Source organism: Cryptomeria japonica, chromosome 4 (assembly GCF_030272615.1).
Source record: "Cryptomeria japonica chromosome 4, Sugi_1.0, whole genome shotgun sequence".
NCBI lineage: Eukaryota > Viridiplantae > Streptophyta > Pinopsida > Cupressales > Cupressaceae > Cryptomeria > Cryptomeria japonica.
In genome coordinates this window covers 87036965-87063474 of record NC_081408.1, presented here as the reverse complement: position 1 = coordinate 87063474, position 26510 = coordinate 87036965, and the positions used below count along the sequence as shown (strand labels likewise).

The window sequence follows — 26510 nt, the reverse complement described above, 5'->3', positions numbered from 1 at the left end:
ATAGATCTGACAAATACCTATTTGGGGGTACCTGCACTCCATGAAATGAGAGAGTTAATTGGTAATGAGAGAGAAATTTTGCAAATGAGGGTAATGTTGATGAAGAAGTCAGCCCTAAAGTTGATTTTGGGATGAAAATTGGAATAAAGTCCAATCAGGCCTCAAGTGTTGATAACTGTATTAGATTTGCTACTAATGTCGAGGTTTGAAAAATTGAGGAAGTTTGTTTTCCAAGTAATTTAAAAAAATAAACTGTTTCTATAGGGTGTATTGACTAGTTATATTTGTCCATCCATGAGACTGTGCAGGATCCTCATCAAATGGGTTCAGGGTCATGTATAATGTAATTCAATTATCTTATGTTAGATAAAAATTACATAGTACACAACATGAACTTTGTAGACAAAAAGAGTATTAAATAATAAAAAGATGTTATCATCAAAATCATTTTAAATTTTTTAATTCCTTACCTTTACTTTATGTAGACTATGCAGGATCCTCAACTAAATGGTTGACGATGTCTGTAGTCAACGACCCGTTCCCACCAAGGGTGACAACATCACACAGGGACTATACCTGAAATCAACACCATCAATTGAGCATCATAAGCATTACTACATTTGTAAGTTGATAAACAATAAATACATACCTATCATAAGCATCAGAAGCATCACATGATGTGTCATCATATATGTAATTGAGCATCACAATTAGCATCACATATCATGTGTCATCATAAACATGTAATCCATCACATATGTATCATAAATCACCATCCATCACATAGGTAATAAACAATCCACGTTCTATAAATAAACACAAAGTTCAAAATATGTCACATGCATCATCATAAACATGTGATCCATCACATATGTATTTTAAATCAACATCCATCACATAGCTAATAAACAATCCAATTTCCATAAATAAACACAGTTTAAAAATTGTCACATAAATAGTCACTCTCCCTATCTCCATCTCCATATTAAAAGATGCATCATGAATTAATTATGTAATGGCATTAGAATTCAAAACATAATGAATTAATTATGTAAAAAATTCTATCAAGAAGTCAATATTAAATAGATAATACACTAATCGCATACCTCATACATTTCATTCTTCATCATCATGAACATCAAGGTCATCACCGCCATCATCATCATCATCATCATCATCATCATCATCATCATCATCGTCGTCATCGTCGTTGTCGTCGTCGTCATCGTCATCGTCATCATCATCATCATCGTCATCATCATCATCATCATCATCATCATCATCATCATCATCATCATCATCATCATCATCATCATCATCATCATCAACGTCTTCACCATCATCATCACCATCACCATCACCACCACCATCACCACCACCACCACCACCACCACCACCACCACCACCACCATCATCATCATCATCATCATCATCATCATCATCTTCTTCTTCTTGTTCTTCTTCATTGTCATTGAGAAACTGTCAATCATGATCATCATCCACTTCATCTTCTACTTCTTCGGTATCTTCTTCTTTGGTATCTTCTTCTTCCATCACATTATACTTTATCAGCCTTCCTCTTGGATCATGTCTAACAACAAATGACCAACCCAGTTTATGTGGAACCTCTGAGTAAAATAATTGCTCACATTGGCTTGGAAGAACATAGGGCCATCCCCAACTGGTTCAAATGACCTTGTATTTAGCATTATAAAACCATTATCATGTTCAATAATAGTTCTATCAGGATCATTTTATTCAATCGTAGCCTGTACCATTTGACGACAAACAAAACTAATTTGAAGGAATTGAAGTCACACTCAAGTATATCATCCAAAATGCCATAGTATCGATTTTGAGACTGTTGAGGATGAATGTCATTTCTCGATGAAATATTTGTCACCTCAAATGCCAAAATCATAAGTTTTCTTCGTGTCATCCAACTTTTTTATGTGAAATTTATGTCCATTGCAGCACATAGCGTTGTGGTGTTTGAACTGCGATATATCAAACATGTAAAATTTATTGCATTGTGATTCGATAAACATATGGGTGATTAATAAATTTATAAGTAACTGTTTATCTCTTAAACCATATGCTAAATCAATTTCCCTTTGCGCAACATTGGAATCTCCATTACGATGTGCTTCTTTAAGCAATGAAGCCACACCTTGCCATGTTAACGTGCATTGAGAATGTTGACAATGTTCAATCCATACTGTCATCCAATCAAGATTGTTTGCAATATACAAATATAGTGCATCCCACTCTCGACCAATTGTACAAAAAATAAATAGACGTCTTATAATCTATCTATTTTGAAGATTAAGAATTAATTAATTACAATAACATCTTATAATTACCTCTCACTTTCCTCAATCTATCTTTCCCCATCAAGTACTCCCCTTCAAATTTGTTAATGGTGTTGGGATCCCAAATGCGATCCATGTGGATCTTTGCTGCAAACTTAGGAAGATATTCAGAAATGTACACCATAGTCTGGTATACCATATATCCCTCCACCATAGAACCCTCAGGATGTGCTCTTTGTCAAACCAAAGCCTTCAAAAATTTCAAGTGCCTCTCAACCATCCACATTGACCTAGTGTGTACAGGTCCACACAATTCAATCTCCTCAACTTGGTGTATGAGGTAGTGTTCTTGTGCATTGAAAAAAGATGGAGGTAGACAATTTTGCATTTCACACATTAAATGAGGAATTTTTCTCTTCCAATATTTTATATCGTCTTTATGGATTTGTTTACATGACAACCACCTACAAGGTATTGAAGACGCAAAAAATATATTACATAACAAGTAAAACAAATCGCAAATATAATATCTATACAACGAACTAAACAAATATCACTACTTACCTCATGTATTTCCCAATATCATATATGACTTGCTTGACATTATTGTCAAAGTCGTCTGGGAGAGATAGAGGTACAACATACTGCAACAATTATAAAATTATCTTTTCATTTTTTTGTAACATAATGAAAAGTACACATACGCGCAGTACTTAAATACATACTAAAAACACAAGAACATGAATTACCTTAATGAAGGTATGCCAATCATGCATTTTCATCCCTGGCCCAAATTCACTTTTCTTTGATATGAGATTGTTTATGTTCGCAGCAAATCCTGTGGGAAATCAAATTTTTCGTATGACTTCTTTTATAGCATTGCTTTGGTGGTCCATTAATAACCAAGGAGGCTCACTTATATTAATCTGGTCTCCATGGCTATTTGATTGAATGACATTTATCATTGCATAATTGGAATCCTGAATGTCACTACATAATTTGACAATTTTTTCTTTGTCACGCCTTCCATCCAATATTTTCCATATTGTCTCTGTTATATTCTTTCCTATATGCATACTATCAAACAAATGAACAATTTGTAATTGCTCATAGTAGGGCAACCTACTAAATTGTCGGGGATAACTTTTTAGTCCCTTAGGAAGGTGGTCATTTATGCCTTCACGACCTTCATGATCATCCATCACATCATCAGTAAACAAAACAAACTAGAAAAGATGTTTTATGACAAACCAATAGATGAAATGGCATTACCTTGACAATTAATTCTGTTATATTCCAGCTTCCACAGGCGAGGAGTCATTCTTCGTGGCTTTGATGTATTTTCTTCTTTCCCATTGAAAAGATGTTTTTCAGTATTTCGATACTTATGATTTTTGTGGAGAAAATGCCTATACTCATCAAACACTTGCTTTCCTAAAATTTTTGAATGACGAGATTGATAACTCAATGATGAATGAATAGTACCAAACTGGTAATGAGAGGGGGGGGGGTGAATCAGTACAGGCAAAAATACAGTCCTAAACCTGTTTAACAACAAATACTCCAAATGACTGGGAAATAGTGACACCGATTTGAAATAGAGTGCAACCAGTAAAACCCAGAACAACTAGAACAATCATAAACTAGTTACTCACTTAGCTTTCCACTTAACTCAAAACTACACTACCATTTCACCTTTATGTATGAACATGTAATCTATCATCATATCTTCACAACAGCTAGTTCAACATGTTTTATTGACATGCATAAAACACAAAACCATCATATGCTTAACAGGCAATAGCAAAGCATCATAGGATAAAATCATCACACATGACACACATATTTTTCATGTGGAAACCCAACTGGGAAAAACCACGATGGGGATGAATACCCACAAGCTTGTTGTTGAACTCTTTGGAAGTCCGCTTTGTTAGGAGCCTTGTCCTGTTAAAGATAGATACAATAGGTTCTGTTAGGAACCGATCCTGTTAGGGATCACCTAGTTAAGGGATGGCTACAATACCTGGTTAAGGGTTAAACCTTGTTACAGGTTACCTTGTTAGAGGATTTCAAGAACTCAATAGCTAAAGGATTTCTAGAGCTCTCTAGCTTTCCAGATCTCAATAACTTTGAGTTACCCTGTTAAGGGATTTACAACAAGCCAGTTAAGGCTACCCTATTAGGGGATTTTCCAACTGTTAAGGTGGTTAGAGATCAATAGGTATTACAATGATCTGGTAACAACACTCAATGCCAATGCAGATCCGCTTAAGCTCCTCTTCACCTTCTGCACTTACACTCTACAGATATCACTTCTCTCCTCAGGTCTGGCAAGAATCACGTATCCCTTCTCTTGGATACTCACACACAACTTTTGCCAACAACCTTTGAAAGAAACACAACATCGACCTTATAGGAAATAGACAGGTCGGCAGTAAAAACCCTAAACCCTAAACCTGTTAGGTTAAGCAATTCAAATGGTTCAATCCTGACCATTGAATCATATCGCATTAAATGCAACAATCTTGAATCGATCTCAAGACATTCTCCATCGTCCATTATCCACTGATTTCATGACGGCTAATAACCCATCACATGTTATCACCATTTAACAAACTTCGCACATTCCCAAGGTAGATAGGGATAATCTCCTTCATATAATATCCTTCATGCGCACAAGGCTGCTGTGGCAACATGAGCTGTTCTTTGTTGCACTGCTAACTCATCACACAAAGATCACCGATTGAGTCACACAGGCTTGAGGTACTCCAACCAAAAATCCTGAAGTGGAAACTACCTATCAACCGGTAGGCATACAATGCTTCTATGTGCCAGTTCCCATAACTACATGTCGGTTCACCTTGAACAAATATACTGCTTCACTTTGGCATATATACCGGTTCACACATATGTTGGTTCTCTCTCTTCACATATGCCAGTTTACTTCATATCACATATTGATATCAATGACAACATACAATATCATTATGTCCTCATATTGGTTCACATAATGCCAACAATCTCCTCCTTTGGCATTGATGGCAATATACAAAGATATCTTTCTAGTTTACATCTTCTCCCCCAATTTCTACAGATATCTTCTCCATTTCACTTCTTCTCCCCCTTTGACAACAATGCCAAAGTGGAGGCACAAGCATCCCTGTTCCATTATGTTGCTCCTCCTGAGGAGTAGCAACCTTCAACACATCAATCAACAAAAATATGACTATGCAATACTTGACTGATGTGGAACAAATAATATTAGTTTACCTCCTCAAGGGCTAGTACCCCCAATTCACCTCTTAAATGCACAAATGTAACCTTTGGGAGAGGCTTGGTGAATATGTCTACTAACTGCTCCTTACTAGAAACATGCTCCTGTGCAATCTCTTTATTCTAAACCTTTTCTCTCAAGAAATGATACTTAAGCTCAAAATGCTTGGTTCTAGAGTGTAAAACCGGATTCTTTGAAATATTGATAGCACTTGTGTTATCACAGAATATACTTATCGGTTCAAATATAGGAATTTTGAAGCCTTTCAATACATGCTTCATCCAAATTGTCTAAGTGCAGTTCATGAAAGCTGCAACATACTCTGCTTCCGCTGTAGACTGAGAGATACAACTCTGCTTCTTACTCATCCATGAGACTAGTCTACCACCAAGGAAGAATGCACCATCGATTGTGCTCTTCTGATCATCTACATTACCAGCCCAATCAGCATCTGTGAACACTTTCAAGTTGAAATATTTGCTATATGGATACCACAATCCATAGTCAACAGTTCCCTTCAGATACCTCAGAATCTGCTTGACTGCAACCAAGTGGGATTCTCTTGGACTTTTCTGGAACCTTGTAGTAATGCCAACTGCATGTACAATATCCGGTCTGCTTTGCACTACATAATGCAATTTACCAATCATTGATCAGTATTCCTTCTCATCAACCAATGTTGAGTCATCCTCTTTGGATAGTTTACAACCGGTCACCATCGGTGTACCAACCGGTTTGCTATCTTCCATGCCAAAGGTCTTCAACACCTCTTTGACATACTTGGACCGAGGGATAAAGATTCCATCCTTCATCTGCTGGATCTATAGTCCAATGAAGAACTTAATCTCCCCTATGAGTGACATCTCAAACTCTTTCTTCATCTCATCAGCAAACTCATGACTCATCTTGTCATCTCCACCAAAGATAATGTCATCAACAAATACCTCACAGATCAAGATCTGATCTCCTTTGGACTTCAAGTAGATATTGCTATCTTCACTTGTTCTCTCAAATCCAATCTTCACAAGATGGGAATGTAGGCGCTCATACCATGCTCTAGGTGCCTGCTTTAGACCATAAAAGGCTTTATGTAGCCTGCACACCGTATCACTGTCTTCAGATAGGGCAGACTCATCTGGTTGCTCTATATACACCTCCTCTTCAAGTACACCATTTAGGAATGCAAATTTTACATCCATTTGATATACTTTGAATCCTTTAAAAGTTGCATATGCAAGAAGCATACAAACTCCTTCCAATTTGGCTATAGGAGCAAAGGTTTCTCCATAGTCTTCTCCTTCTTCTTGAGCATATCCTTTGCACACCAATCTGGCTTTGTTTCTAATTACTGTGCCATCCTCATTTAGCTTGTTTTTGAAGACCCATTTGGTACCAATGACATTTTTATGCTCTGGTTTGGGTACCAAGGACCATGTACCATTTTTCTCTATCTGGTCAAGTTCCTCTTCCATTGCCTTGATCCAGTCTTCATCTTTATGTGCCTCTTTGAATGATTTAGGCTCAAATTCATAGATCATACATGAGTTCTCTCTGATCTTCCTTCTTGTAAGGATTCCTGCATCCTTATCTCCTATGATCTGCTCAGGATCATGATTCAACTTGACATACTGAGGAATAGTCTTAACTGGTTCTTCTTGCTTTTCCTCTTCATTCTCATCTTCATCAGTATCAGCATTCACTTTTTTAGGAACACTGTTACTGGTGTAGACACCTAAAATTGTCATGTCTAATTAAATAAATATTTTATTTATTTAATTATCTAAGCCTAATTCTTCTATTAATTAAATAAATCTTTATTTATTTAATTAATTCATTTATCCTCTTCTAGCCTTATTTCTCATTTAAATAAATACATTTATTTATTTAAATTATCCCTTTCCTAAATTAAATAAATATTTTATTTATTTAATTGTCCTACTTCTTCTATTAATTAAATAAATCTTTATTTATTTAATTAATTCATTATCTTTTTCCACACATGACACATGTCATTCATCTCTTAATTCCTACACTACCTACCTCTTTCATTATTTTGGTATTTCTTATACCTACCCTCTAATCCTAGCCGACCTCCTTTTTTACACCTCTCAATCTTAACCCTCCATTTCTTATTGTGTCTTCTATTTAAGGAGATGCTTTCTTCATTGTCAAACCCTAACTACTTGATCAATTGACTACACTACAATTCCACTTGCAACCACATTCCGTTCTTTGTTGAGCTCTTGTGCATACAAAAATCTGAGAGCAAGTATATCAAGCAAGATCAATGGAGATAGGAAGAATGGAGATCAAAACCCTAGTGGACATGTGATGGTATAATCTTTGTGATTTTGAGTTATTTGCATTGTCTTAGGTAATCTTCATATGTTATGGTGGATCTTTGTTGATTGTTAGGCTAGGGTTTAGTGGTTGAATTCATTTAGCCTTTCAATATTGTTGTTTATTGTTATCCATTTTCACCATATACATTTTGGCACGCCCGGTGGGACTCTTGTCCCTTTGCATTTAACATTTTTGTTGCAGATTTTGCATTTTTGAAGTTGCAGATCGGACGATTTCGACGATATTTTAGGTTTTTTTCGCGTCTGCGAGTGTTCGGATCGCGTTTTTGTATTTCAGAGGCGTCTGCGATATATTGGATCGCGTCTGTGTTTCTGTCATTTTCTATTTTTGCAGGTTTCCGAAAGTCGCGTCTGTGATTCCTAATCGCGTCTGTGAATCATCTTATCACGTCTGTAGCCGAAAGAAGCGTCTGTGTTCTATGGCCGCGTCTGTGAATTACAGAATAGCGTCTGTGTCGGACAGACGCGTCTGTGTCTGGTATAACAACGTCTGTGCATTCTGTTTTGCAAAATTTTTCAAGTTTTTCGATTCGGGTTTTCGGATTTTGTACTTAGGGTTTCAGATCTGGTTTATTTTCGGCTAACCTTTGCAGATCTAGCTAACCTGGTTTGTGCAGCTTGCTTTGGAGGCAAATACGTTTTTGTTGAAGGCCCCTTTTCACAAAGTCTTTTTGGGTTTTCTAAAAATTTACCTAACTTGTGTGCTTGCAGGAAGAGGTTATCATTTGAAACAATCCAAACTACTAACAATTTTGTTGCAGGGCCTTAGCTAGGGTTTTGTAATTTTTATTGTGTGCCTTGTTTTCATAGCTTAGCAAACACTTCAATTGGTGCACTAAAATCGAATCATTGTCTTTTGTGTCTTGAGCAATAGGCTCTTTTTGTTTACTCTTTAGAGGGCCTGTCTTCCCGTGTGGTCATTAGGACTACTAGTGAGAAGAGAACGACCCAAGTGGTAGCGAGGAAAACCCACCTCATCCAAACCACTATAATCAAATGTATTCATGGTGAAAACTATGAATAACGTGTGCTGATTAGTTCATACCGACACTATGTCTCCCCATAAACCCGTTTGATCAAATTTATTTGATCATTTGTAGGGCGTAACCCCTACCGGCTGGGAGCCTTCTGTATTTACAGAGCTGAAAGTGCCGCATGTATGGCCACACGAGCAGATGCCCTTACTAGCACCATTTTGTTTTAGAGGCCCAAATCCTTCTAGTTGTTGGGGCAGGAGGTCGGACATCTGGTAGCGGCCCACACACATACGGTTCTTAGTAGAGATACAAAGTTCGCCATGGGGAGTTTTCATGGGGACTGATGCTTGGCTGACCCGAGAAGTGAGTGCCGAGGGTGGAGCCAGTGAGGTCAAGCATCTAAGTATCCGCTCTGAATAGCGTAGCCTCGGGGGTAAAACCCCATGTGGGATCAACAACTATTGTCTTGGCCAGCCATAAGAATTGTGCTTGACTTATGATAAACATTCAAACAATCAAGACAAAACAGCAAAACATTGTGTCTTTTGTGTCTTCAAGTGTATGCAAAAACTTTTTACATCAAACAACACACTTTCTTGGAGTCATTTTGGAGTCTAAACACTAGCAAACATTGAGTCATCAACACTGTGTCCTCTTGTCACGAAAAACAGTCGAATAATCAGATTTGGTCACAAAAAAACAACTTCACAGATAGGAAAGATTGCACGAAGGTTATAGAAACGCGTCTGTGTCTGTTAAAACCGCGTCTGTGTCGGATAAACGCGTCTGTGAAGTACAGAATAGCGTCTGTGTTTTTATCTGCGTCTGTGTCAAACAGAGACACGTCTGTGTCTGGGAATCGCATCTGTGAAGTATACAGGCGTGTCTGTGTCCACAATTGCAAAAAAAAAAAAAAAAACTGTTACAGTCCCAGCAAACATCAACAGGAAAATCTCAGAATCATGTCTACGTTAAACAGAGTAGCGTCTGTGTCTTAAAACCACGTCTGTGAAGTATACAGAAGCGTCTGTGTTAGGATTTGAAAATTTTAACAGTCAAACAAACAAAAGAAATCAGTTTTGGCATACTTGAGCTTCCTAGGTTGTCTCTTCAGATTTCATCTAGCATTCAGCCTGTTCTAAGGTCTCACATAGTCCATCATTGCTTCACATCTCATTTTACATTCATACTTGTCTAAACTTGAGTCAAAAGGTCACTTGCTTGTCCTCATCATACTTTGTCAACACACTACATACAACAACACTTTGCTAAGTGGTCCCTCATCAAGGTTTCTTACCTTTGGGTCTCATTTGGTCTTACTTAGAGTCAAGGTCAGCTTACCTCATCAAGAGAAACTATCCTCTCTTTGGAAGTCACACCTACTCTACTACTTACATACTTGGTCTTACACTTTGGACATTGCAAGTACATCTCAAGATTCATTTACACTCCATACAACTCTTGGTCTTCCAAACTCTCGTCATTTTCGTCTAGTCTCTCACATCTTGGTCTAACACCTAGTTCATGGTTGAAACCCGCCTTCAAAAATCTAGGAGAATAGCTAAAGAAGCTCAAGAATCCGCAAACATGAGTTCTTATGAGTATGACAATGATCTATTCTACAATCCTGAGCACACTACATTACCAGACATGAATGTTTATAGAAACAATCCAAATGTGGAAAGCGCAAATGCTATAAACAACAATACTACACACAATGACAATGTTGACAACTCTTCAATATTATCAGCAGACATACAAGAATCCATAATGGATCCTCAATTCAATAGATTGGTTGAAGAGATAATGAGGAGAGATCGTCAATACTTTTTAAACATGATGGCACAAAGTGGAGCTAAAATACCGCATGATTTTGACTTATCTCAACTTATGGAAAGTCGACCCTCACAACAAACTCAATCCAACATGGATCAAAGGAGACCAAATAGTGGAGGAAATAGAGGACTGAATATGATGCCTGAGTCACCATCAGTTTTGCTTCAAAAACCAGCAATCCCACATACACAAGCTCAAACATATGATACTTACATTCAAAGACCATCATGGAGGCCCTATGCTCAAACACATGCTCAAGATATGGGTCAATCAAGACAAGTGGATACTCAAGGACATCCTCAAAATTTTGACACAAGGAGACCTCATGCCAAAATTGGGGGCAACACAATGGAAAATGAAAGGCCTATTGAATATGGTTTATATACACAAAACAGATATGGGGTCCCTCAACAAGAAGTTATGCCAAGTGCTCCATACATGTCACAACAATATAGACCTCCATATGGACATGTTTACGATCAGTATCATCCATACATGCAACAAGCTCCTCCTCAAATGGGTGTTTCAAACATGGGATATGCTACAAGAAATCCATCTCCTCCCAAAAATAATTTGGAACAACAAATTAGAGATCTACAAAAGAAAGTGGAGGACATGAGTACATCCAAACCTACATACACTATGAGAGATATATGCCCTTATCCCTTTGATAAGAGCATTCCAATGCCTCCGTTTCCTCCGCACTTTGTAACACCAAAATTTGATAAATATAGAGGGAGAGGAGACCCCAAGGCACATATAAGACAATTCTTCACAGCTTGCATTGAGGTAGCGGCAGAAGAAACATACTTGATGAGGTTGTTCCCACAGAGCTTAGGAGATCAAGCTATGGAATGGTTTTCTCAATTACCTCCCGGTATTAAGTCATGGGGTGACTTGGCAGAAGCATTCATTCAGCATTTTTCTTACAACATTGAAACAGATGTCTCAGTTACTACCTTGTGCAATACGAAACAAAAAGAAGGAGAATCTTTCGCGTCATTTTTACAAAGATGGAGAAACTTAGCTAGCAGATGCTCTTGTGAGATCCCACAAAAACAAATGGTGGAGATGTTCACACAAAACGTTAACAAGGCTATTGGCTATGATCTCAGGAAAGCTTGTTTGTCCACATTCAAGGATGTCATTGAAAAGGGCCTAGCAACAGAAAAGGTCTTAATTGAACAAGGAGTTATCAAACTATTCAAAGAAAACAAAGAGGACTTCAAAGGAAAGGACAAACCAAAATTTTGGAACAAGAACAAGAACACAGTTAATGATGGTGTTGTTGATGCCAACACAGTGAGACCAAAGTTCGTCTTTTCTGGATCAAGTTCTACCAACAATCAAGTGAACAATCAAACAACTTCTAAACCACGAAGGAAGTACACTCCATTGGGAGAACCACTTGAATCAATATTCAAAAAGCTTGTAGCGAACAAAGTGATCACGGTCCCAGATTTTCCTCCATATGAACCAAAGGTAAAACCGAATTGGTGGAATGATGATGAATTTTGCGAGTTTCATAAGAGCAAGGGTCACAAGACAAGTAATTGCCATCGATTGAAAAACATTGTACAAGATCTCATTGACAGAGGAGATATTGAGATTGAGGGACATTCATCTAATCAAGAGCATGAGGTGTTTAAGGAACCATTCCCAAAACATGACAAAGGAAAAGGCAAAGTCACAGATGATCAAGCCAATTACACCAGAGCATCTTACAATTATGATTCCACTATTAATCACATCTCAATGGACAATCATATTTCTACCATTACTATCAAAAATAAAAATCCTGAGAATTCTTCTCAAAGACCTAAAATTGTCCTAAAAGGTGTGGGATCTTCATCTGAAGCTACCTCCGAATGTCATGTTACAACCCGTCGAGGTAAGATCACATTGCATGGTGCCTCTACTAAGAATACCAATCTTTCATCTACCAAGCCTGAGTACGACCTTGTAGAGAAATTAGGGAAAACACCCGCACTCATCTCTATTCTTGAGCTCTTACGTATATCTCCTGCACATAAAGCTGTCCTTGACAAAACCTTGAGAGATACTGCTGTCCCTACTGATCTAAACGTGGACCAGTTTCAAGCCATGGTGGGATATTTATCCGTTCCACACTCCCTCGCATTCACAGAAGCCGATGACGCCTCCATAAGTCAGCCTCATAATGCACCTCTACATATTGAGGCCTTCATACATAAACACCGAATAAAGCGAGTCCTGATAGATGGAGGAGCAGGTCTTAATATTTGTACATTGAGCACCATCAGACAATTGGGATATTCTGACAAAGCTGTAAATTCTACAAACCAAATCACTATTAAGGCTTATGATGATGAAGAGCGTTCGTCCAAGGGCACGGTCATCTTACCACTAAGAATAGGGCCAGTCACAAAGGACGTGGTTTGTCAAGTCCTGGATCTAGACCTCACGTATAACATATTGCTAGGACGCCCGTGGATTCATGAAATGAGGGCAGTCCCATCAACATACCACCAATGCATTAAGTTTCCTCATAATGGAGTCGAGGTAACGGTCAATGGTGATCCAAATCCATTCATATATTGCAATAACTTGAGATCACATACTGAGACTATCATTCCCAGCAATCGTGAGGCTACTCCTTCTTCAGCATATATTGATCCTGAGTCATTAAAGCCCTCGACATCCAAACAAGGTGAACTTAGAGCCAAGTTTCAAGACAAAGGCATGGGAGAATACACTCTGAATCAAACAATGTTCTTACGACAAGTCATGACCTCTCCCAAGGAATATGGGAGGCCACATCCTAATAAGCAAATCTCCATCATGCTACTCAAATGTGATCCTACCGTCTTTCAAAAATGGGGTGAACTAGAGGAAGAAAATTTATATAAAATGCTATATAAGGACGCTAAAGAGGATACACATGATCAAATTATAATACCCTGTGAGAACTATGGCAAAGGTTTCAAAATTCTACAAAGATTTGGGTATGATGGAAAAAGCCCTCTCGGACTACGCAAAGAAGGTGTCATGGAGCCTTTACAACCTGAGCTAACTACAAGAAGGGAACGCTCCAAGGGGCTTGGTTTTCTAAATCCCAAGATTCACAATAAAAGAACAAAACAGATATGGCGAGTCAAAGTGGCTGAAGTCCAACAAGAAGATGACTATTTTACAGATTCCAACGAATGGGAATGGGGTTCAGACAAATCCTCCAGTGACTATGAGCTCAACGAGACATTTAGAGAGCCAGAGGAACCTACAAAGGAGGAGGAGTTTTACAAGAAATTCAGAGTTGGTCAAGAACCGACCCGTAAGGATCCCGCACAAGCTTCGTTTCAAGGCCCTAGGTCAAGATCACATAGGATGAGGACACCTGTCCCTGAGGGTGCTACTAGTGATGATAATTTGGACTCACTCACGATCGAAACTGATGAGGAGAGTGCCATTGACGACCTCGATGACTATCTTGACATACCTGAATATAACCACATCTTCACTATTAGCCTTGTGAACTCTGAAAACACTAAAGACCATTCCCCTCGTTCACCCCCAACTCATTGACTGGGATCAGGATGGACCAGCACAGCTTGATACATTTCAAAATGACGAAGCTATTGTCGATTATCTTGGCATTCGCGATGATCTTCCTCTTGGAGACCATAAAGCAGGATACGCCATAGAGCTTAATAACATGGCATACTTTGGTGAGGGTGTCGGGCCTTCTAGTCGCAAAAATGTGAAAATAAAAACAAAACAAGGGTCTTATGGCGAAAACCACACTGTGGCGCTATCTGACTCTAAAAAAGTAAAAAGAAAGGACGTATCTGAGGGTGAAAACCTCTCTGAGGCACCCGAAGATGGAAGGCTTGACATTCTCCCAGCATCATATGAGGAAAAATCATCCATGTTGGTAGAGGAGACTATAAAGACAAACATTGGTACAACAGAGGTTCCACATAACATATTTTTGGCTCAATCATTGATAGAGGCCGAGAAAGCAAGGTTCATAAGCTTCTTTAAGGAACGACAAGTCAACTTCGCATGGTCTTATGCTGATATGCCTGGACTAGACCCCGATTTAGTAATGCATCATTTAACAGTCAAACCGGGGGCAAAACCAGTAAAACAGAAATTGAGGAAAATGCATCCACAAGTGGCATTATTAGTCAAGGCAGAGCTGGAGAAATTACTGGATGTCGGATTCATACGCCCAATTGATTATCCTGAATGGATTTCCAACTTAGTACCTGTTAGCAAACCGGATCGTAGCATCCGAATATGTACAGACTTCAGGGATATCAACAAGGCTTGTCCGAAGGACGATTTCCCATTACCAAACATTGATTTAATTGTTGATCTCACAGCAGGCCATGAGATGTTATCTTTAATGGACGGATTCTCTGGATATAATCAGATCAGGATTGCACCTGAAGATCAACATAAAATATCATTTACTTGTCCATGGGGAACCTTCTGCTGGAATGTCATGCCCTTTGGGCTGAAAAATGCAGGTGCCACGTATCAACGAGCTATGACTACTATCTTCCATGATCTCATGCATGTAACGGTGGAAGATTATGTTGATGACCTTTTGGTTAAATCAATAGACAGAAATACACACTTGGACTTACTTTCAGTTGCTTTTGATAGGCTGGAAAAATATAAGGTAAGATTAAACCCAAAGAAATGTGTCTTTGGAGTAACCTCCGGGAAGCTCCTAGGATTCATTGTGTCTAAAAGAGGAATAGAAGCTGATCCAGCAAAAGTCAAGGCTATCTTGGACATGCCGCCACCCAAGAATATCAGTCAACTTCGGTCTTTACAAGGGAGACTCCAGTCCATACGAAGATTCATAGCACAACTTGCAGATAAGTGCAATCCTTTCCAGCACCTGCTACACAAAAACATCAAGTTCAAATGGGATGAGAACTGTCAACAGGCTTTTCAGGCACTCAAAGACTATCTTTTGAACCCGCCAGTTTTGATGCCACCAATTCAAGATCAACCATTGCTACTTTACATATCAGCTACTCCAACAGCACTGGGGGCACTCCTAGCACAACAAATACCTGACGGCAAGGAAAAAGCAGTCTACTATATCAGTCGCACATTGGTGGGATATGAGCTAAACTACACTCCAATTGAGCGTGCATGTCTCGCTGTGGTCTTTGCTTCACAAAAATTACGACCTTATATGCTCACTCACAAGACTAAGTTGATTGCCAGAATTGATCCACTAAAATATCTTCTCAACAAAGCTACACTTACTGGGCGACTGGCCAAGTGGGTAATGATTTTGGGTGAATTTGACATTGAATACGTGGACAGAAAAGCCATAAAAGGACAAGCCATCACAGATCAACTGGCAGATGCTCCCATGATAGATGATGTTCCTCTACAGTCAGAATTTCCAGATGAGTCCATTCTAACAATATCACCTGCAAAGCCATGGCAACTATACTTTGACGGCTCATACACACAGCATGGGGCAAGAGCGGGTATACTCTTTATAACTCCCCAAGGTGATTCTATACCAAAGTCATACCGCTTATCATTTCCTTGCACCAACAATATAGCGGAATACGAGGCATTAACAACTGGGTTAAGAATTGCAGTTCGGTGGAAGATCCAGGAACTTCGTGTTTTTGGCGATTCTCAACTTGTCATCCGTCAAGCAACTGATGATTATCAAACAAAAGATGAAAAGCTAACGCCTTACAAACAACTGGTAGATGATCTGAAACAACACTTTGCAAAGATAGAGTTTGAGCAGATACCAAGAGAACAGAATCGCGCTGCTGATGCCATGGCTACAATTGCTTCGCTCATTGATCTACCGCAAAATGAGACCTGCTATGAGTTCCTGGTTGACAACCTATTGATTCCGTCATATGAGATCACTCCTACGGAAATGATATGTGTTGTTGGTCCTGAATCCCAGTTATATGGTTCCATATTCACATACCTTCGCGACAATATCTTACCTCCCGATCTATCAAACAACCAACGCCGCACTTTCATTCGCCAATCCTCCCGATACGTTATCCTAGCTGATATCCTATACCGACGAGGTCTAGATGGCACCCTCCTTAGATGTTTAGAGAGTGACGAAGCTCAGATTGCGTTACGAGAAGTGCACGAAGGGATATGTGGTCCGCATACTAGTGGTCCTACCTTGGCCAAGAAACTCATCAGAACTGGATACTATTGGCCTACTATGGAAAAAGATGCATATCAGTTTGTCAAGAAGTGTAAGCAATGTCAAATTCATGGAGACCTTATACATGCACCAGCACAAGAACTACAACCACTTGCATCTCCTTGGCCCTTTTGTAAGTGGGGACTCAATCTCATAGGCAAGATTCACTCTCCTTCTTCCAATGGACATAAATTCATTATCACAGCTACAGAGTATTTCACAAAGTGGATTGAAGCTGTGCCTCTCACACAAGTTACTGGGAAACAAATCGCTACTTTCATCCTGAACTACATCATTTGCCGATACGGGATTCCTACTTCCATTATCACCGATAACGGGCGTCCTTTCAAGAACCAGGATGTTCGCGAACTCTGTGAGCGCTTCCATATCTCTCACCGTTTCTCCACACCATACTACCCCCAAGGTAATGGCCAAGCTGAGGCGTCTAACAAAACAATTCTCAAAATCCTTAAAAAGACAGTCGACGACGCTGGCCGTAACTGGCATGTCCAACTCAATCCCGCACTTTGGGCCTATCGTACCAGTGTCCGCACACCTACAGGAGCTACACCCTACTCACTTGTCTACGGCGCTGAAGCCATCTTTCCTATTGAGGTCGAGCTACCTTCTTTACGGGTCTCCTTGAGAAACATAATCAACGATGAAGACTACAGGGTCTCCCGCTTACAAGAACTAGAACTGCTGGAGGAACGACGACACACTGCTTTTAATCATCTCAAGGCTTACCAACAACGAATGAGTTGCAGTTACAATCACAAGGTCAAGCCTCGCACATTTGAGGTAGGTGACTTAGTCCTCAGAGAGAACCCCAAAAATCAGCAAGACAGAGATAAGAAGGGCAAGTTTGAACCAAACTGGCTTGGTCCTTACATCATCACAGCAGTATATGGATCTGGGGCATATCAGCTCTCAACTACAGAAGGTGAACCCTTGGAGGATCCTATCAACAACATGCACCTTCGCAGGTTCTACACATAGCTCTTCGGAACATCCTAATTCAAAAATACAAAAAAAATCAAAAATTTTCAAAAATACAAAAAAAAATTATAAAACAAAAAAATCGTTACTTGGTGAAAACCTGGCAAACAGGCGCCTTGTGACAACAAAAAAATTGAAAAAATCGAAAAAAGTAAAGAGAAATAATTTCGTCCAACGGTGAAAACCACTTCGGTGGCGCCCTGGACAAGTACCATGGTGAAAACTGGGTCACCAGTGCCATGCGTAGGGACTTTGCTCCTCCCTCCTTCAGGATTCTCTTTCATCCTTTCACTTTGCACACACTCACAACCTATTCATTCACAATAAACTTACCCATTCCCATCATGGCTTGTTATTGATCTACCTAAGATTGGTTAGCCATCCATAACCCTCCCTTTTCACTCCCTTTTCCATCCATAATAAATCAGATCCTATCTGTGACTACGGCCAATCCTACGTCTAGTGATGGGTGTGGAACTGAGAACATCACATGTTTCGAGGAGTACAGTTTCTTTCAGCTTTCTTCAGTCTGTCCGCGCACAATCCGCAATAAAGCAGCATCTGCATCGCCAGTCCGCAATAAAGTTTCGTCTTCTCCGCAATAAGGTATCAGTTTCATAGATTCCGTCAGTTTCAAATGAGATACAGCAGCAACAATGGGCTTCAACAAAATCAAATCTTTCAACAGACTCAGACAACATATGGTTCAGTGCTATCTATCTTTTTTTTGTGAAAGTGAACATTGTGACCACAATCGAATAAGACTTAAACAAGTGACAAGAGACACTAAACTTGAGGACTACAGTGGATGTTGGTGTCGAGTCTTAGTTTTCTTTTGATTTTATCTTTTTGGTGACATGTCTTTTAGCTTTTCCGGGATGTCTTTGACTAGAGATTCTATCTCCAGGATGTTTTTGACTAGAAAGGCGAGGATGGGGTATCGTCACCTATTTGCATTTGCTGTCTGTGGATTGTCTTTTAGTAATGCTATGACTTGTCCAAGGATATGAGGACACTGTGAGTCTAGTATGAACTGGGGCATTCCTTGTTTGTGACTGTCTTATCTCCATGCAAACAGGTACAATGACTTTCTGGGCCGAACATATGCCTCGATTGTCATAACCTATTCTGCCATAATAAAGCTCAATGATGATAACGCACAAGAAGCTCTTTCACGTTCATATCTTCTGTCTTCCATCCCCCTTTCTTGATTGACTTCCATTGTCCTTCTCGAGTCCACGTAGCCCGCTATCACATGACTGAGTATAATGACACACTAAAAACATTTGCATTTCATATAGTTACACCTGCATCACCACATATAAGCATTCCATACATACATATAGCTATCACAAATGCATCACATCCTGCATACAACACATGTTAGCACATCTCACATTTTCATTATGTAAATAATCATTTGCATTATCATATTCATTTGCATTACATACATTCACATTTGCATCATGCATCTCATATAAAACATAAAAGAACAAAAATATATTGCATTGCATAAGCATCCATATCATAAAACATGTATCACATAAGCACAGTTCATCACATAAGGTACACATGCATATAGCTGCCGCAAAAACAGTGACTCATCTCATATATAATCAAAATGTGTCATGATACAATGATGTCAAAAGAATCATATGGCTACAAAGGAATCACCCGCAGGTGTCTACAATATAACAATGATACATATACTGATACAATGGGAGCCCACTATAGCTATGAGGAACTCCCTCCCTCGGAGCCGCCTCGCCTCGACGGAGTCTGAGCTATAGATGGACCCGCCCCTGGATCCCCCTGTCTCTCTGGTGGTGGTGGAGGCCCCATGACTCCACCGCTGGATGCCTGTCTCTTGCGACTCCCTCCCGTAGCCGTCGCTGTGCGCGACGATCTATGGAAGCTCCTAGCCCGCTGATCTGCTGGCACGGCTGCATAGTATAGATCCCTCCAGTAGGCGATCTCCTCTCCGGCTCGCAAAACATATGCGTAGCCTACCCCTGCATCCTCTGCTGCCCGCCTACCTGCCCTTAGAGCTGTCTCGGCCTCTGTGTATCTCTGGATGGCCTGATCCCTCTCCCGCTCTGTGTCTCGGACCCTGATCCTGAGGTGGTTCCTCTCCCGCACCAAATCCTCAATCTCATCTGCCTGGCCCTGGCAGATCTCCCGCAGCCTCACCACCTCATCCTCCTCAGAGTCTCCGCTCTCCGCCTCCGCCTGTGGCTCCTCCCCTACAGGTGCCTGTCTCTCAACCTCTGCCTGCACCTGTCCCTGTGCCTGTATAGGTACCTGTGGCTGTACCTATCTCTGTCCCTCTACCTGCACCTGTCTCGGTCCCTGTCTAGGACCCTGTGCTGCTGGCACCTGTAGGGGCAGTCCACCTCGTCCTCTCACCACCGGAGCTGCTCTCTCCTATCCTCCCTCCCTCCGAGGTGCTACCCGCCTCTCTCCCACCACTTCCCTCCGCCTCCGCCGGCCCCTACCTCCATCCCCTCCTCCATCATCATCCTCTCCTCCACCCTCTCCATCCAGTGGCTCTGCCGGATCTGTCAATCTGGGAAATGGATGCTCTGCCCAATATGCAGAGTACTCTGCGTCCATCCCTGCATCATCTACCTCTGGCCACATGTCCCATGGCATCGGCATCATCTCCGCTAGCTGCGTCACCGCCTGATCATATGATAGCAGTGGACCAAACTGCACCTGATCTCTGACCGTCCGGGCATACATGCCCGAGCCCCGTGGCATCCGCTGGATCCGCCCAAACTGCCTGCACACCCTATCAATAAGCTACCTCTCCAGAATATAGGGCGTCCGCCCCATCAGATACCTACTCCTAAACACATATGGTAGCTCCAAGGCATCGTCCTCCCACTCCTCGCACCCCAGGTACGACCTCCAGATCACCATGTCTATATCATCAATGACTCGCCTCCAATGCTCCAATCTCCCAATCCGAGGCTGGGATGTGATCATGTCATACAGGTGCACAAAACTCTGTCCCTGTCCTCTGCCTCTGAAATGAATGGGCCGTGTGATGGGAAGGTGCTCATAGGCCCACACCTGCAAGAGAGTCACACCGCAGCCCAAACCCACTGATCCGTGGTATACAAACTGATGCAGCTCATAATACAAATGTGCCAGGACACATGGCCCCCATGCATACCTAGTGTGCTCTGCCATCAGCGTCTCCAATGCCCCTCCCCAGCCCACTGCCAATCCTCGTGTGGCCCTGTCTGGACACAAATACCCACTGATGACTCCCCCAACAACTGCCGGCAATGCTAATCCTGTGGCAGTCATGGTATCCCAGGCTACATGACCTGCTCACATCTCCAAATCGGCATCCTGAAAAACCCATCTCAATGCCTCCCTGTCACCGTCACGGTCATAGGGTATCAACTCTCCATCAATAGGAACATGCAGAATCCTGTATACATCCTCCAATGTCATTGTCATCTCACCCATCGGCAAGTGAAACGTGCACGTCTCCGAGTGCCATCTCTCGGCCAACGCAGTCAGCAACCCCATGTTGGCCCGAAACTCGGGCACATAGAGCATATGTGTGAGACCCATCTCCTCAATGGAAATCATGTCCTGAATCGACAACTCTGGTCACAGTCTCTGAGTCGATGGGAATCTCTCCCGTGACTCTAACATCGGCAAATACTCCTGCAGTCAAGCAACTCAATCATGTCAGTTATCGTGGCATTCACTGTTTATCACAAAATGCTACTTGCTACCTAAATGCATCTGGTTATCTATCCTAGTGACACTCACTGTTCATCACAAAGTGTTGCTATCTACCCTAAGTAGTGCTCCCTGTTCATCACAAAGTACTACGTGTATGACATTCCCTGTTCATCACAAAGTGTCACTCACATTCGCACTCCCTGTTCATCACAAAGTGCTGCCTATCTTGGTGCTCCCTGTTCATCACAAAGTGCCTGGATCTATCCTAATCTTCCTAGAGGACCTGCTTGAGTGTATCCTCTCAGCAGCTTATCCAATCAATAGCGTATGTTCATCACAGAACTGCTGATTTGACCTAAAAGACTAAAACCATGCATTTAAACACACAAACGCACTTTTACAACACACACGCGCTTTTAACTCATAAACGCTCCTATAAAACACAGACGCTGCTACATTTCACAAACGCGTCCGCATTCAACACAAACGCGGTTCCAAGCACAGACGCGCCTGGACTCGACACAAATGCGCCTGGACTCGACACAGACGCGCCTGTTGGACACAGACGCGCCTGGCACTGACACAGACGCGGTTGCGCATTTTTGCACCTTTTTAAATATCCTATTCCTAGCGCATTTATTGCTCCTAAACATGTATTTATGACAAAACTCGAAATGCGTGAAAGTACGAGGAGGTTTTCGGGTACTTACCGGCTCTCCTGCATCTGCTAGCCTCTGGAATCGGCGGACACGGTCGAATCTATGAATGAATGCCATCGCTGCTGACTGCTCCTGCTCTATTTTTGCTCTGCACTATGATCTTCTAAGGATGTAGATGACAATGAGGATGTATTTTCCCCCGTGGTCTATCTTATAGACTACCCCTAGCCTTCGTTTCCCGAGTCAGTATTCTTCATCCTGTGACTTTGTCACTTTATCCAATCAGTCCATTCTATCTCGTCTTTCTTATCGAGAGATTGTCTGCACTCTTTCCAGACTTTTTCATCCAATCTCTCGAGGGGGCATATAATTCCTTATTCTGGGGCAACTTTGTATCAGTTCATCTTATTTTCTTTGAAACAACGCGACAAGCCGCATTGTCTCAAAGAGGGGCAAAATGTAGACACCTAAAATTGTCATGTCTAATTAAATAAATATTTTATTTATTTAATTATCTAAGCCTAATTCTTCTATTAATTAAATAAATCTTTATTTATTTAATTAATTCATTTATCCTCTTCTAGCCTTATTTCTCATTTAAATAAATACATTTATTTATTTAAATTATCCCTTTCCTAAATTAAATAAATATTTTATTTATTTAGTTGTCCTACTTCTTCTATTAATTAAATAAATCTTTATTTATTTAATTAATTCATTATCTTTTTCCACACATGACACATGTCATTCATCTCTTAATTCCTACACTACCTACCTCTTTCATTATTTTGGTATTTCTTATACCTACCCTCTAATCCTAGCCGACCTCCTTTTTTACACCTCTCAATCTTAACCCTCCATTTCTTATTGTGTCTTCTATTTAAGGAGATGCTTTCTTCATTGTCAAACCCTAACTACTTGATCAATTGACTACACTACAATTCCACTTGCAACCACATTCCGTTCTTTGTTGAGCTCTTGTGCATACAAAAATCTGAGAGCAAGTATATCAAGCAAGATCAATGGAGATAGGAAGAATGGAGATCAAAACCCTAGTGGACATGTGATGGTATAATCTTTGTGATTTTGAGTTATTTGCATTGTCTTAGGTAATCTTCATATGTTATGGTGGATCTTTGTTGATTGTTAGGCTAGGGTTTAGTGGTTGAATTCATTTAGCCTTTCAATATTGTTGTTTATTGTTATCCATTTTCACCATATACAACTGGTACTTGGTTGACTGACAACCGATTCCCAGAAGGTTGCAACCGGTTCATTTACAACTTGCTCACTACTGGTTTCCTCCAGTTTCTCAGAGGTTTCATCAACTCTCACATTGATGCTTTCCATAATTCTCTGAGTTCTATTGTTGAAACACTTGAGAGATTTGCTCTTGGTGGAATATCCTAGGAATATTCCCTCATCACATTTAGCTTCAAATTTTCCCTGATGTTCACTCCTCTTGATGTAACATTTGCTACCAAATACCCTAAAGTAGCTAACCACAGGTGTCTTACCGGTCTAATACTCATAAGGAGTTTTATCCTTACCTTTCTTGATGAGTACCCGGTTCATTGTGTAGACTGCAGTGCTTACTGCTTCTCTCCAAAAGGAGTGAGCTACCTTTCCTTGAATCAACATGGTTCTAGCTGCTTAAACCATAGTCCAGTTATTCCTCTCTGCTAGGCCATTCTGTTGTGGAGTCCGGGGGGCAGACAGTTGCCTCTGGATGCCAAATTCTTCACAATACTTATTGAATTCACTGGAAGTGAATTCCCCTCCTTGATCAATTCCGAGGCACTTGATCCTTTTACCGCTTTCCTTCTCCACTAATGCTCTGAAAGCTTTGATCTTCACAAAGGCTTCAGACTTGTCTTTCAAGAATGTGACCCACATCATTCTTGAGCAGTCATCAGTGAGAATCATGAAGTACCTATCACCCTGCACACTTCTAGTTTTCATAGGACCACACAAATCAGTATGCACAAGATCAAGCATGTTGTCAATAGTGAAAGATTTACCTTTAAAGGTTGAGGAAGACATTTTCCCCAATTGACATTCTCTGCACAAGGTATTATCTGGTTTGCTTAGCACCGACAACTCTCTAACTGCCTTGATCTTACTGGCCTTTACAATGTTATCAAAGTTTACATGGCAGAGTCTCCTATGCCATATCCAGCTATCATCAAATTTAGCCATAAGACATGTACTTATATTTGCATTTAGATGAAATAGGTTACCTTTGGTCTGCATGCTGGTGGCCACCAATTCACCATCTTTTCCTTTGATTATGCAAACTCCATTCTTTAATTCTAGAGTGAGGCCACTGTCATTCAGCTGGGCAACACTCAGAAGGTTGTGTCTGAGACCATCAACCCAGTACACATTGTCAGGACTACTCTTTCCATTCAGAGAGATGGACCCTCTGCCTTTGACCATGCATGGTCCATCATTACCAAAATGAATCACACCACCATCATACTCCTCCAAGGATAGGAACTTGCTCCGGTCACCAGTCATATGGTGAGAACAACCACTGTCAATGATCCACTCATTGGAATTATCAAACTAGGAGACAAGAGCCTTCTTGTCTGACACTTCTTCCTTGACAGCATCAAATACAATATCTTCATTTTCTTCGTCCTCCTATTCTTCATCTGTGACACCTTCATCAACTGCCACAAAATAGTTTCTCCGGTTTCCTCCTTTGAATTTCTTGAACCTTTCCGGTTTTTCCTTGTTATCGCCATTAGGACAGTTTATAGCAATATGTCTTATCCAGTTACAAGAAAAGCATTCCAAAGGTATCTTACCTTTGTATTTACCGATTCCTTTAGGAATCTTCCTAGCAAGGAGAGCTTCAAATGCCATCAGAATCTCCTCATCATCCATTTCTTTTCTCTGTCTTGGTTCACCACTGGTGCTAGCTTCTTTTCCTTTTCTGGATGGAATAGCAGAAGCTTTAAAAGCTGATTCAGTCTTTTGAACACTGCCATCAAAACTATTTAGCTCATAGACTGTCAACTTGGCTATGATGGAGTCCTAGGATACCTTAGTCTTGTCTATTGATCTTAGCTCTTGAATAGCAGCAACCCTTATTGCATAGACCGACAATAGCGATCTCAGGACTTTTCTTACCACAGTGGAGTCTTCTATTTTACCACTTGCACTTTTGATATCTCCAACAACAGTTTTGATTCTAATACCATACTGTTGAATGGTCTCACCTTCAACCATCCACATATCTTCAAACTTCCCTGTAAGGCTTTCTTCCTTAGCTTGTTTTACATGCTCATCACCTCCATAGATATTTTCAAGAGCATCCCATACCTCTTTGGGATTTACCTTGTCCTGAACATCAATAAACTCATTGTCAGATAAACTATTGATTAGGGCTTCCATGACTTGCCCATTCTCCTGTATCTCTCTCTTTTGGTCATCAGTGAGAGTACGGGTAGGGGAAACATAGGGATTCTCAACATAGCTCCAGTGTTTAGCACCCATGCTTCTAATGTATATCTTCATTCTGTCTTTCTATATACTAAAATTTTCTTTGTTAAACTTTGGACCTTCCCTCTTCATCATTACAATAGGATCTTTCCCTCAAGCAGTTAAGCTTACAACACAGAGGACCTGGAGGAAGCTCTGATACCAATTGATAACTCAATGATGAACGAATAGTACCAAACCGGTACTGAGAAGGGGGGGTGAATCAGTACAAGCAAAAATGCAGTCCTAAACCTATTTAACAACAAATACTCCAAATGGCTGGGAAATAGTGACACCGATTTGAAACAGAGTGCAACCGGTAAAACCCATAACAACTAAAACAATCATAAACTGGTTACTCACTTAGCTTTCCACTTAACTCAAAACTACACTACCATTTCACCCTTATGTATGAACAGGTAATCTATCATCATATCTTCACAACAACTAGTTCAACATGTCTTATTGACATGCATAAAATACAGAACCATCATATGCTTAACAGGCAATAACAAAGCATCACAGGATAAAAGCATCACACATGACACACATATTTTTCATGTGGAAACCCAATTGGGAAAAACCACGGTGGGGATGAATACCCACAAGCTTGTTTTTGAACTCTTTGGAAGTCCGCTCTGTTAGGAGGCTTGTCCTATTAAAGACAGATACAATAGGTTCTGTTAGGAACCAA

The 26510-nt window shown here is 40.5% G+C and overlaps 1 long non-coding RNA gene across 1 annotated transcript in view; it reads right to left on the bottom strand.

The window, feature by feature from the left end:
* Positions 1-476: 476 nt before the first annotated feature.
* The window catches only part of LOC131070168 (uncharacterized), a 37210-nt gene continuing 11176 nt past the window's right edge, over positions 477-26510 (bottom strand). The window contains exon 3 of the long non-coding RNA XR_009112287.2: positions 477-576. This is a non-coding gene — a long non-coding RNA (uncharacterized LOC131070168). The remainder of the gene's footprint in view (positions 577-26510) is intronic.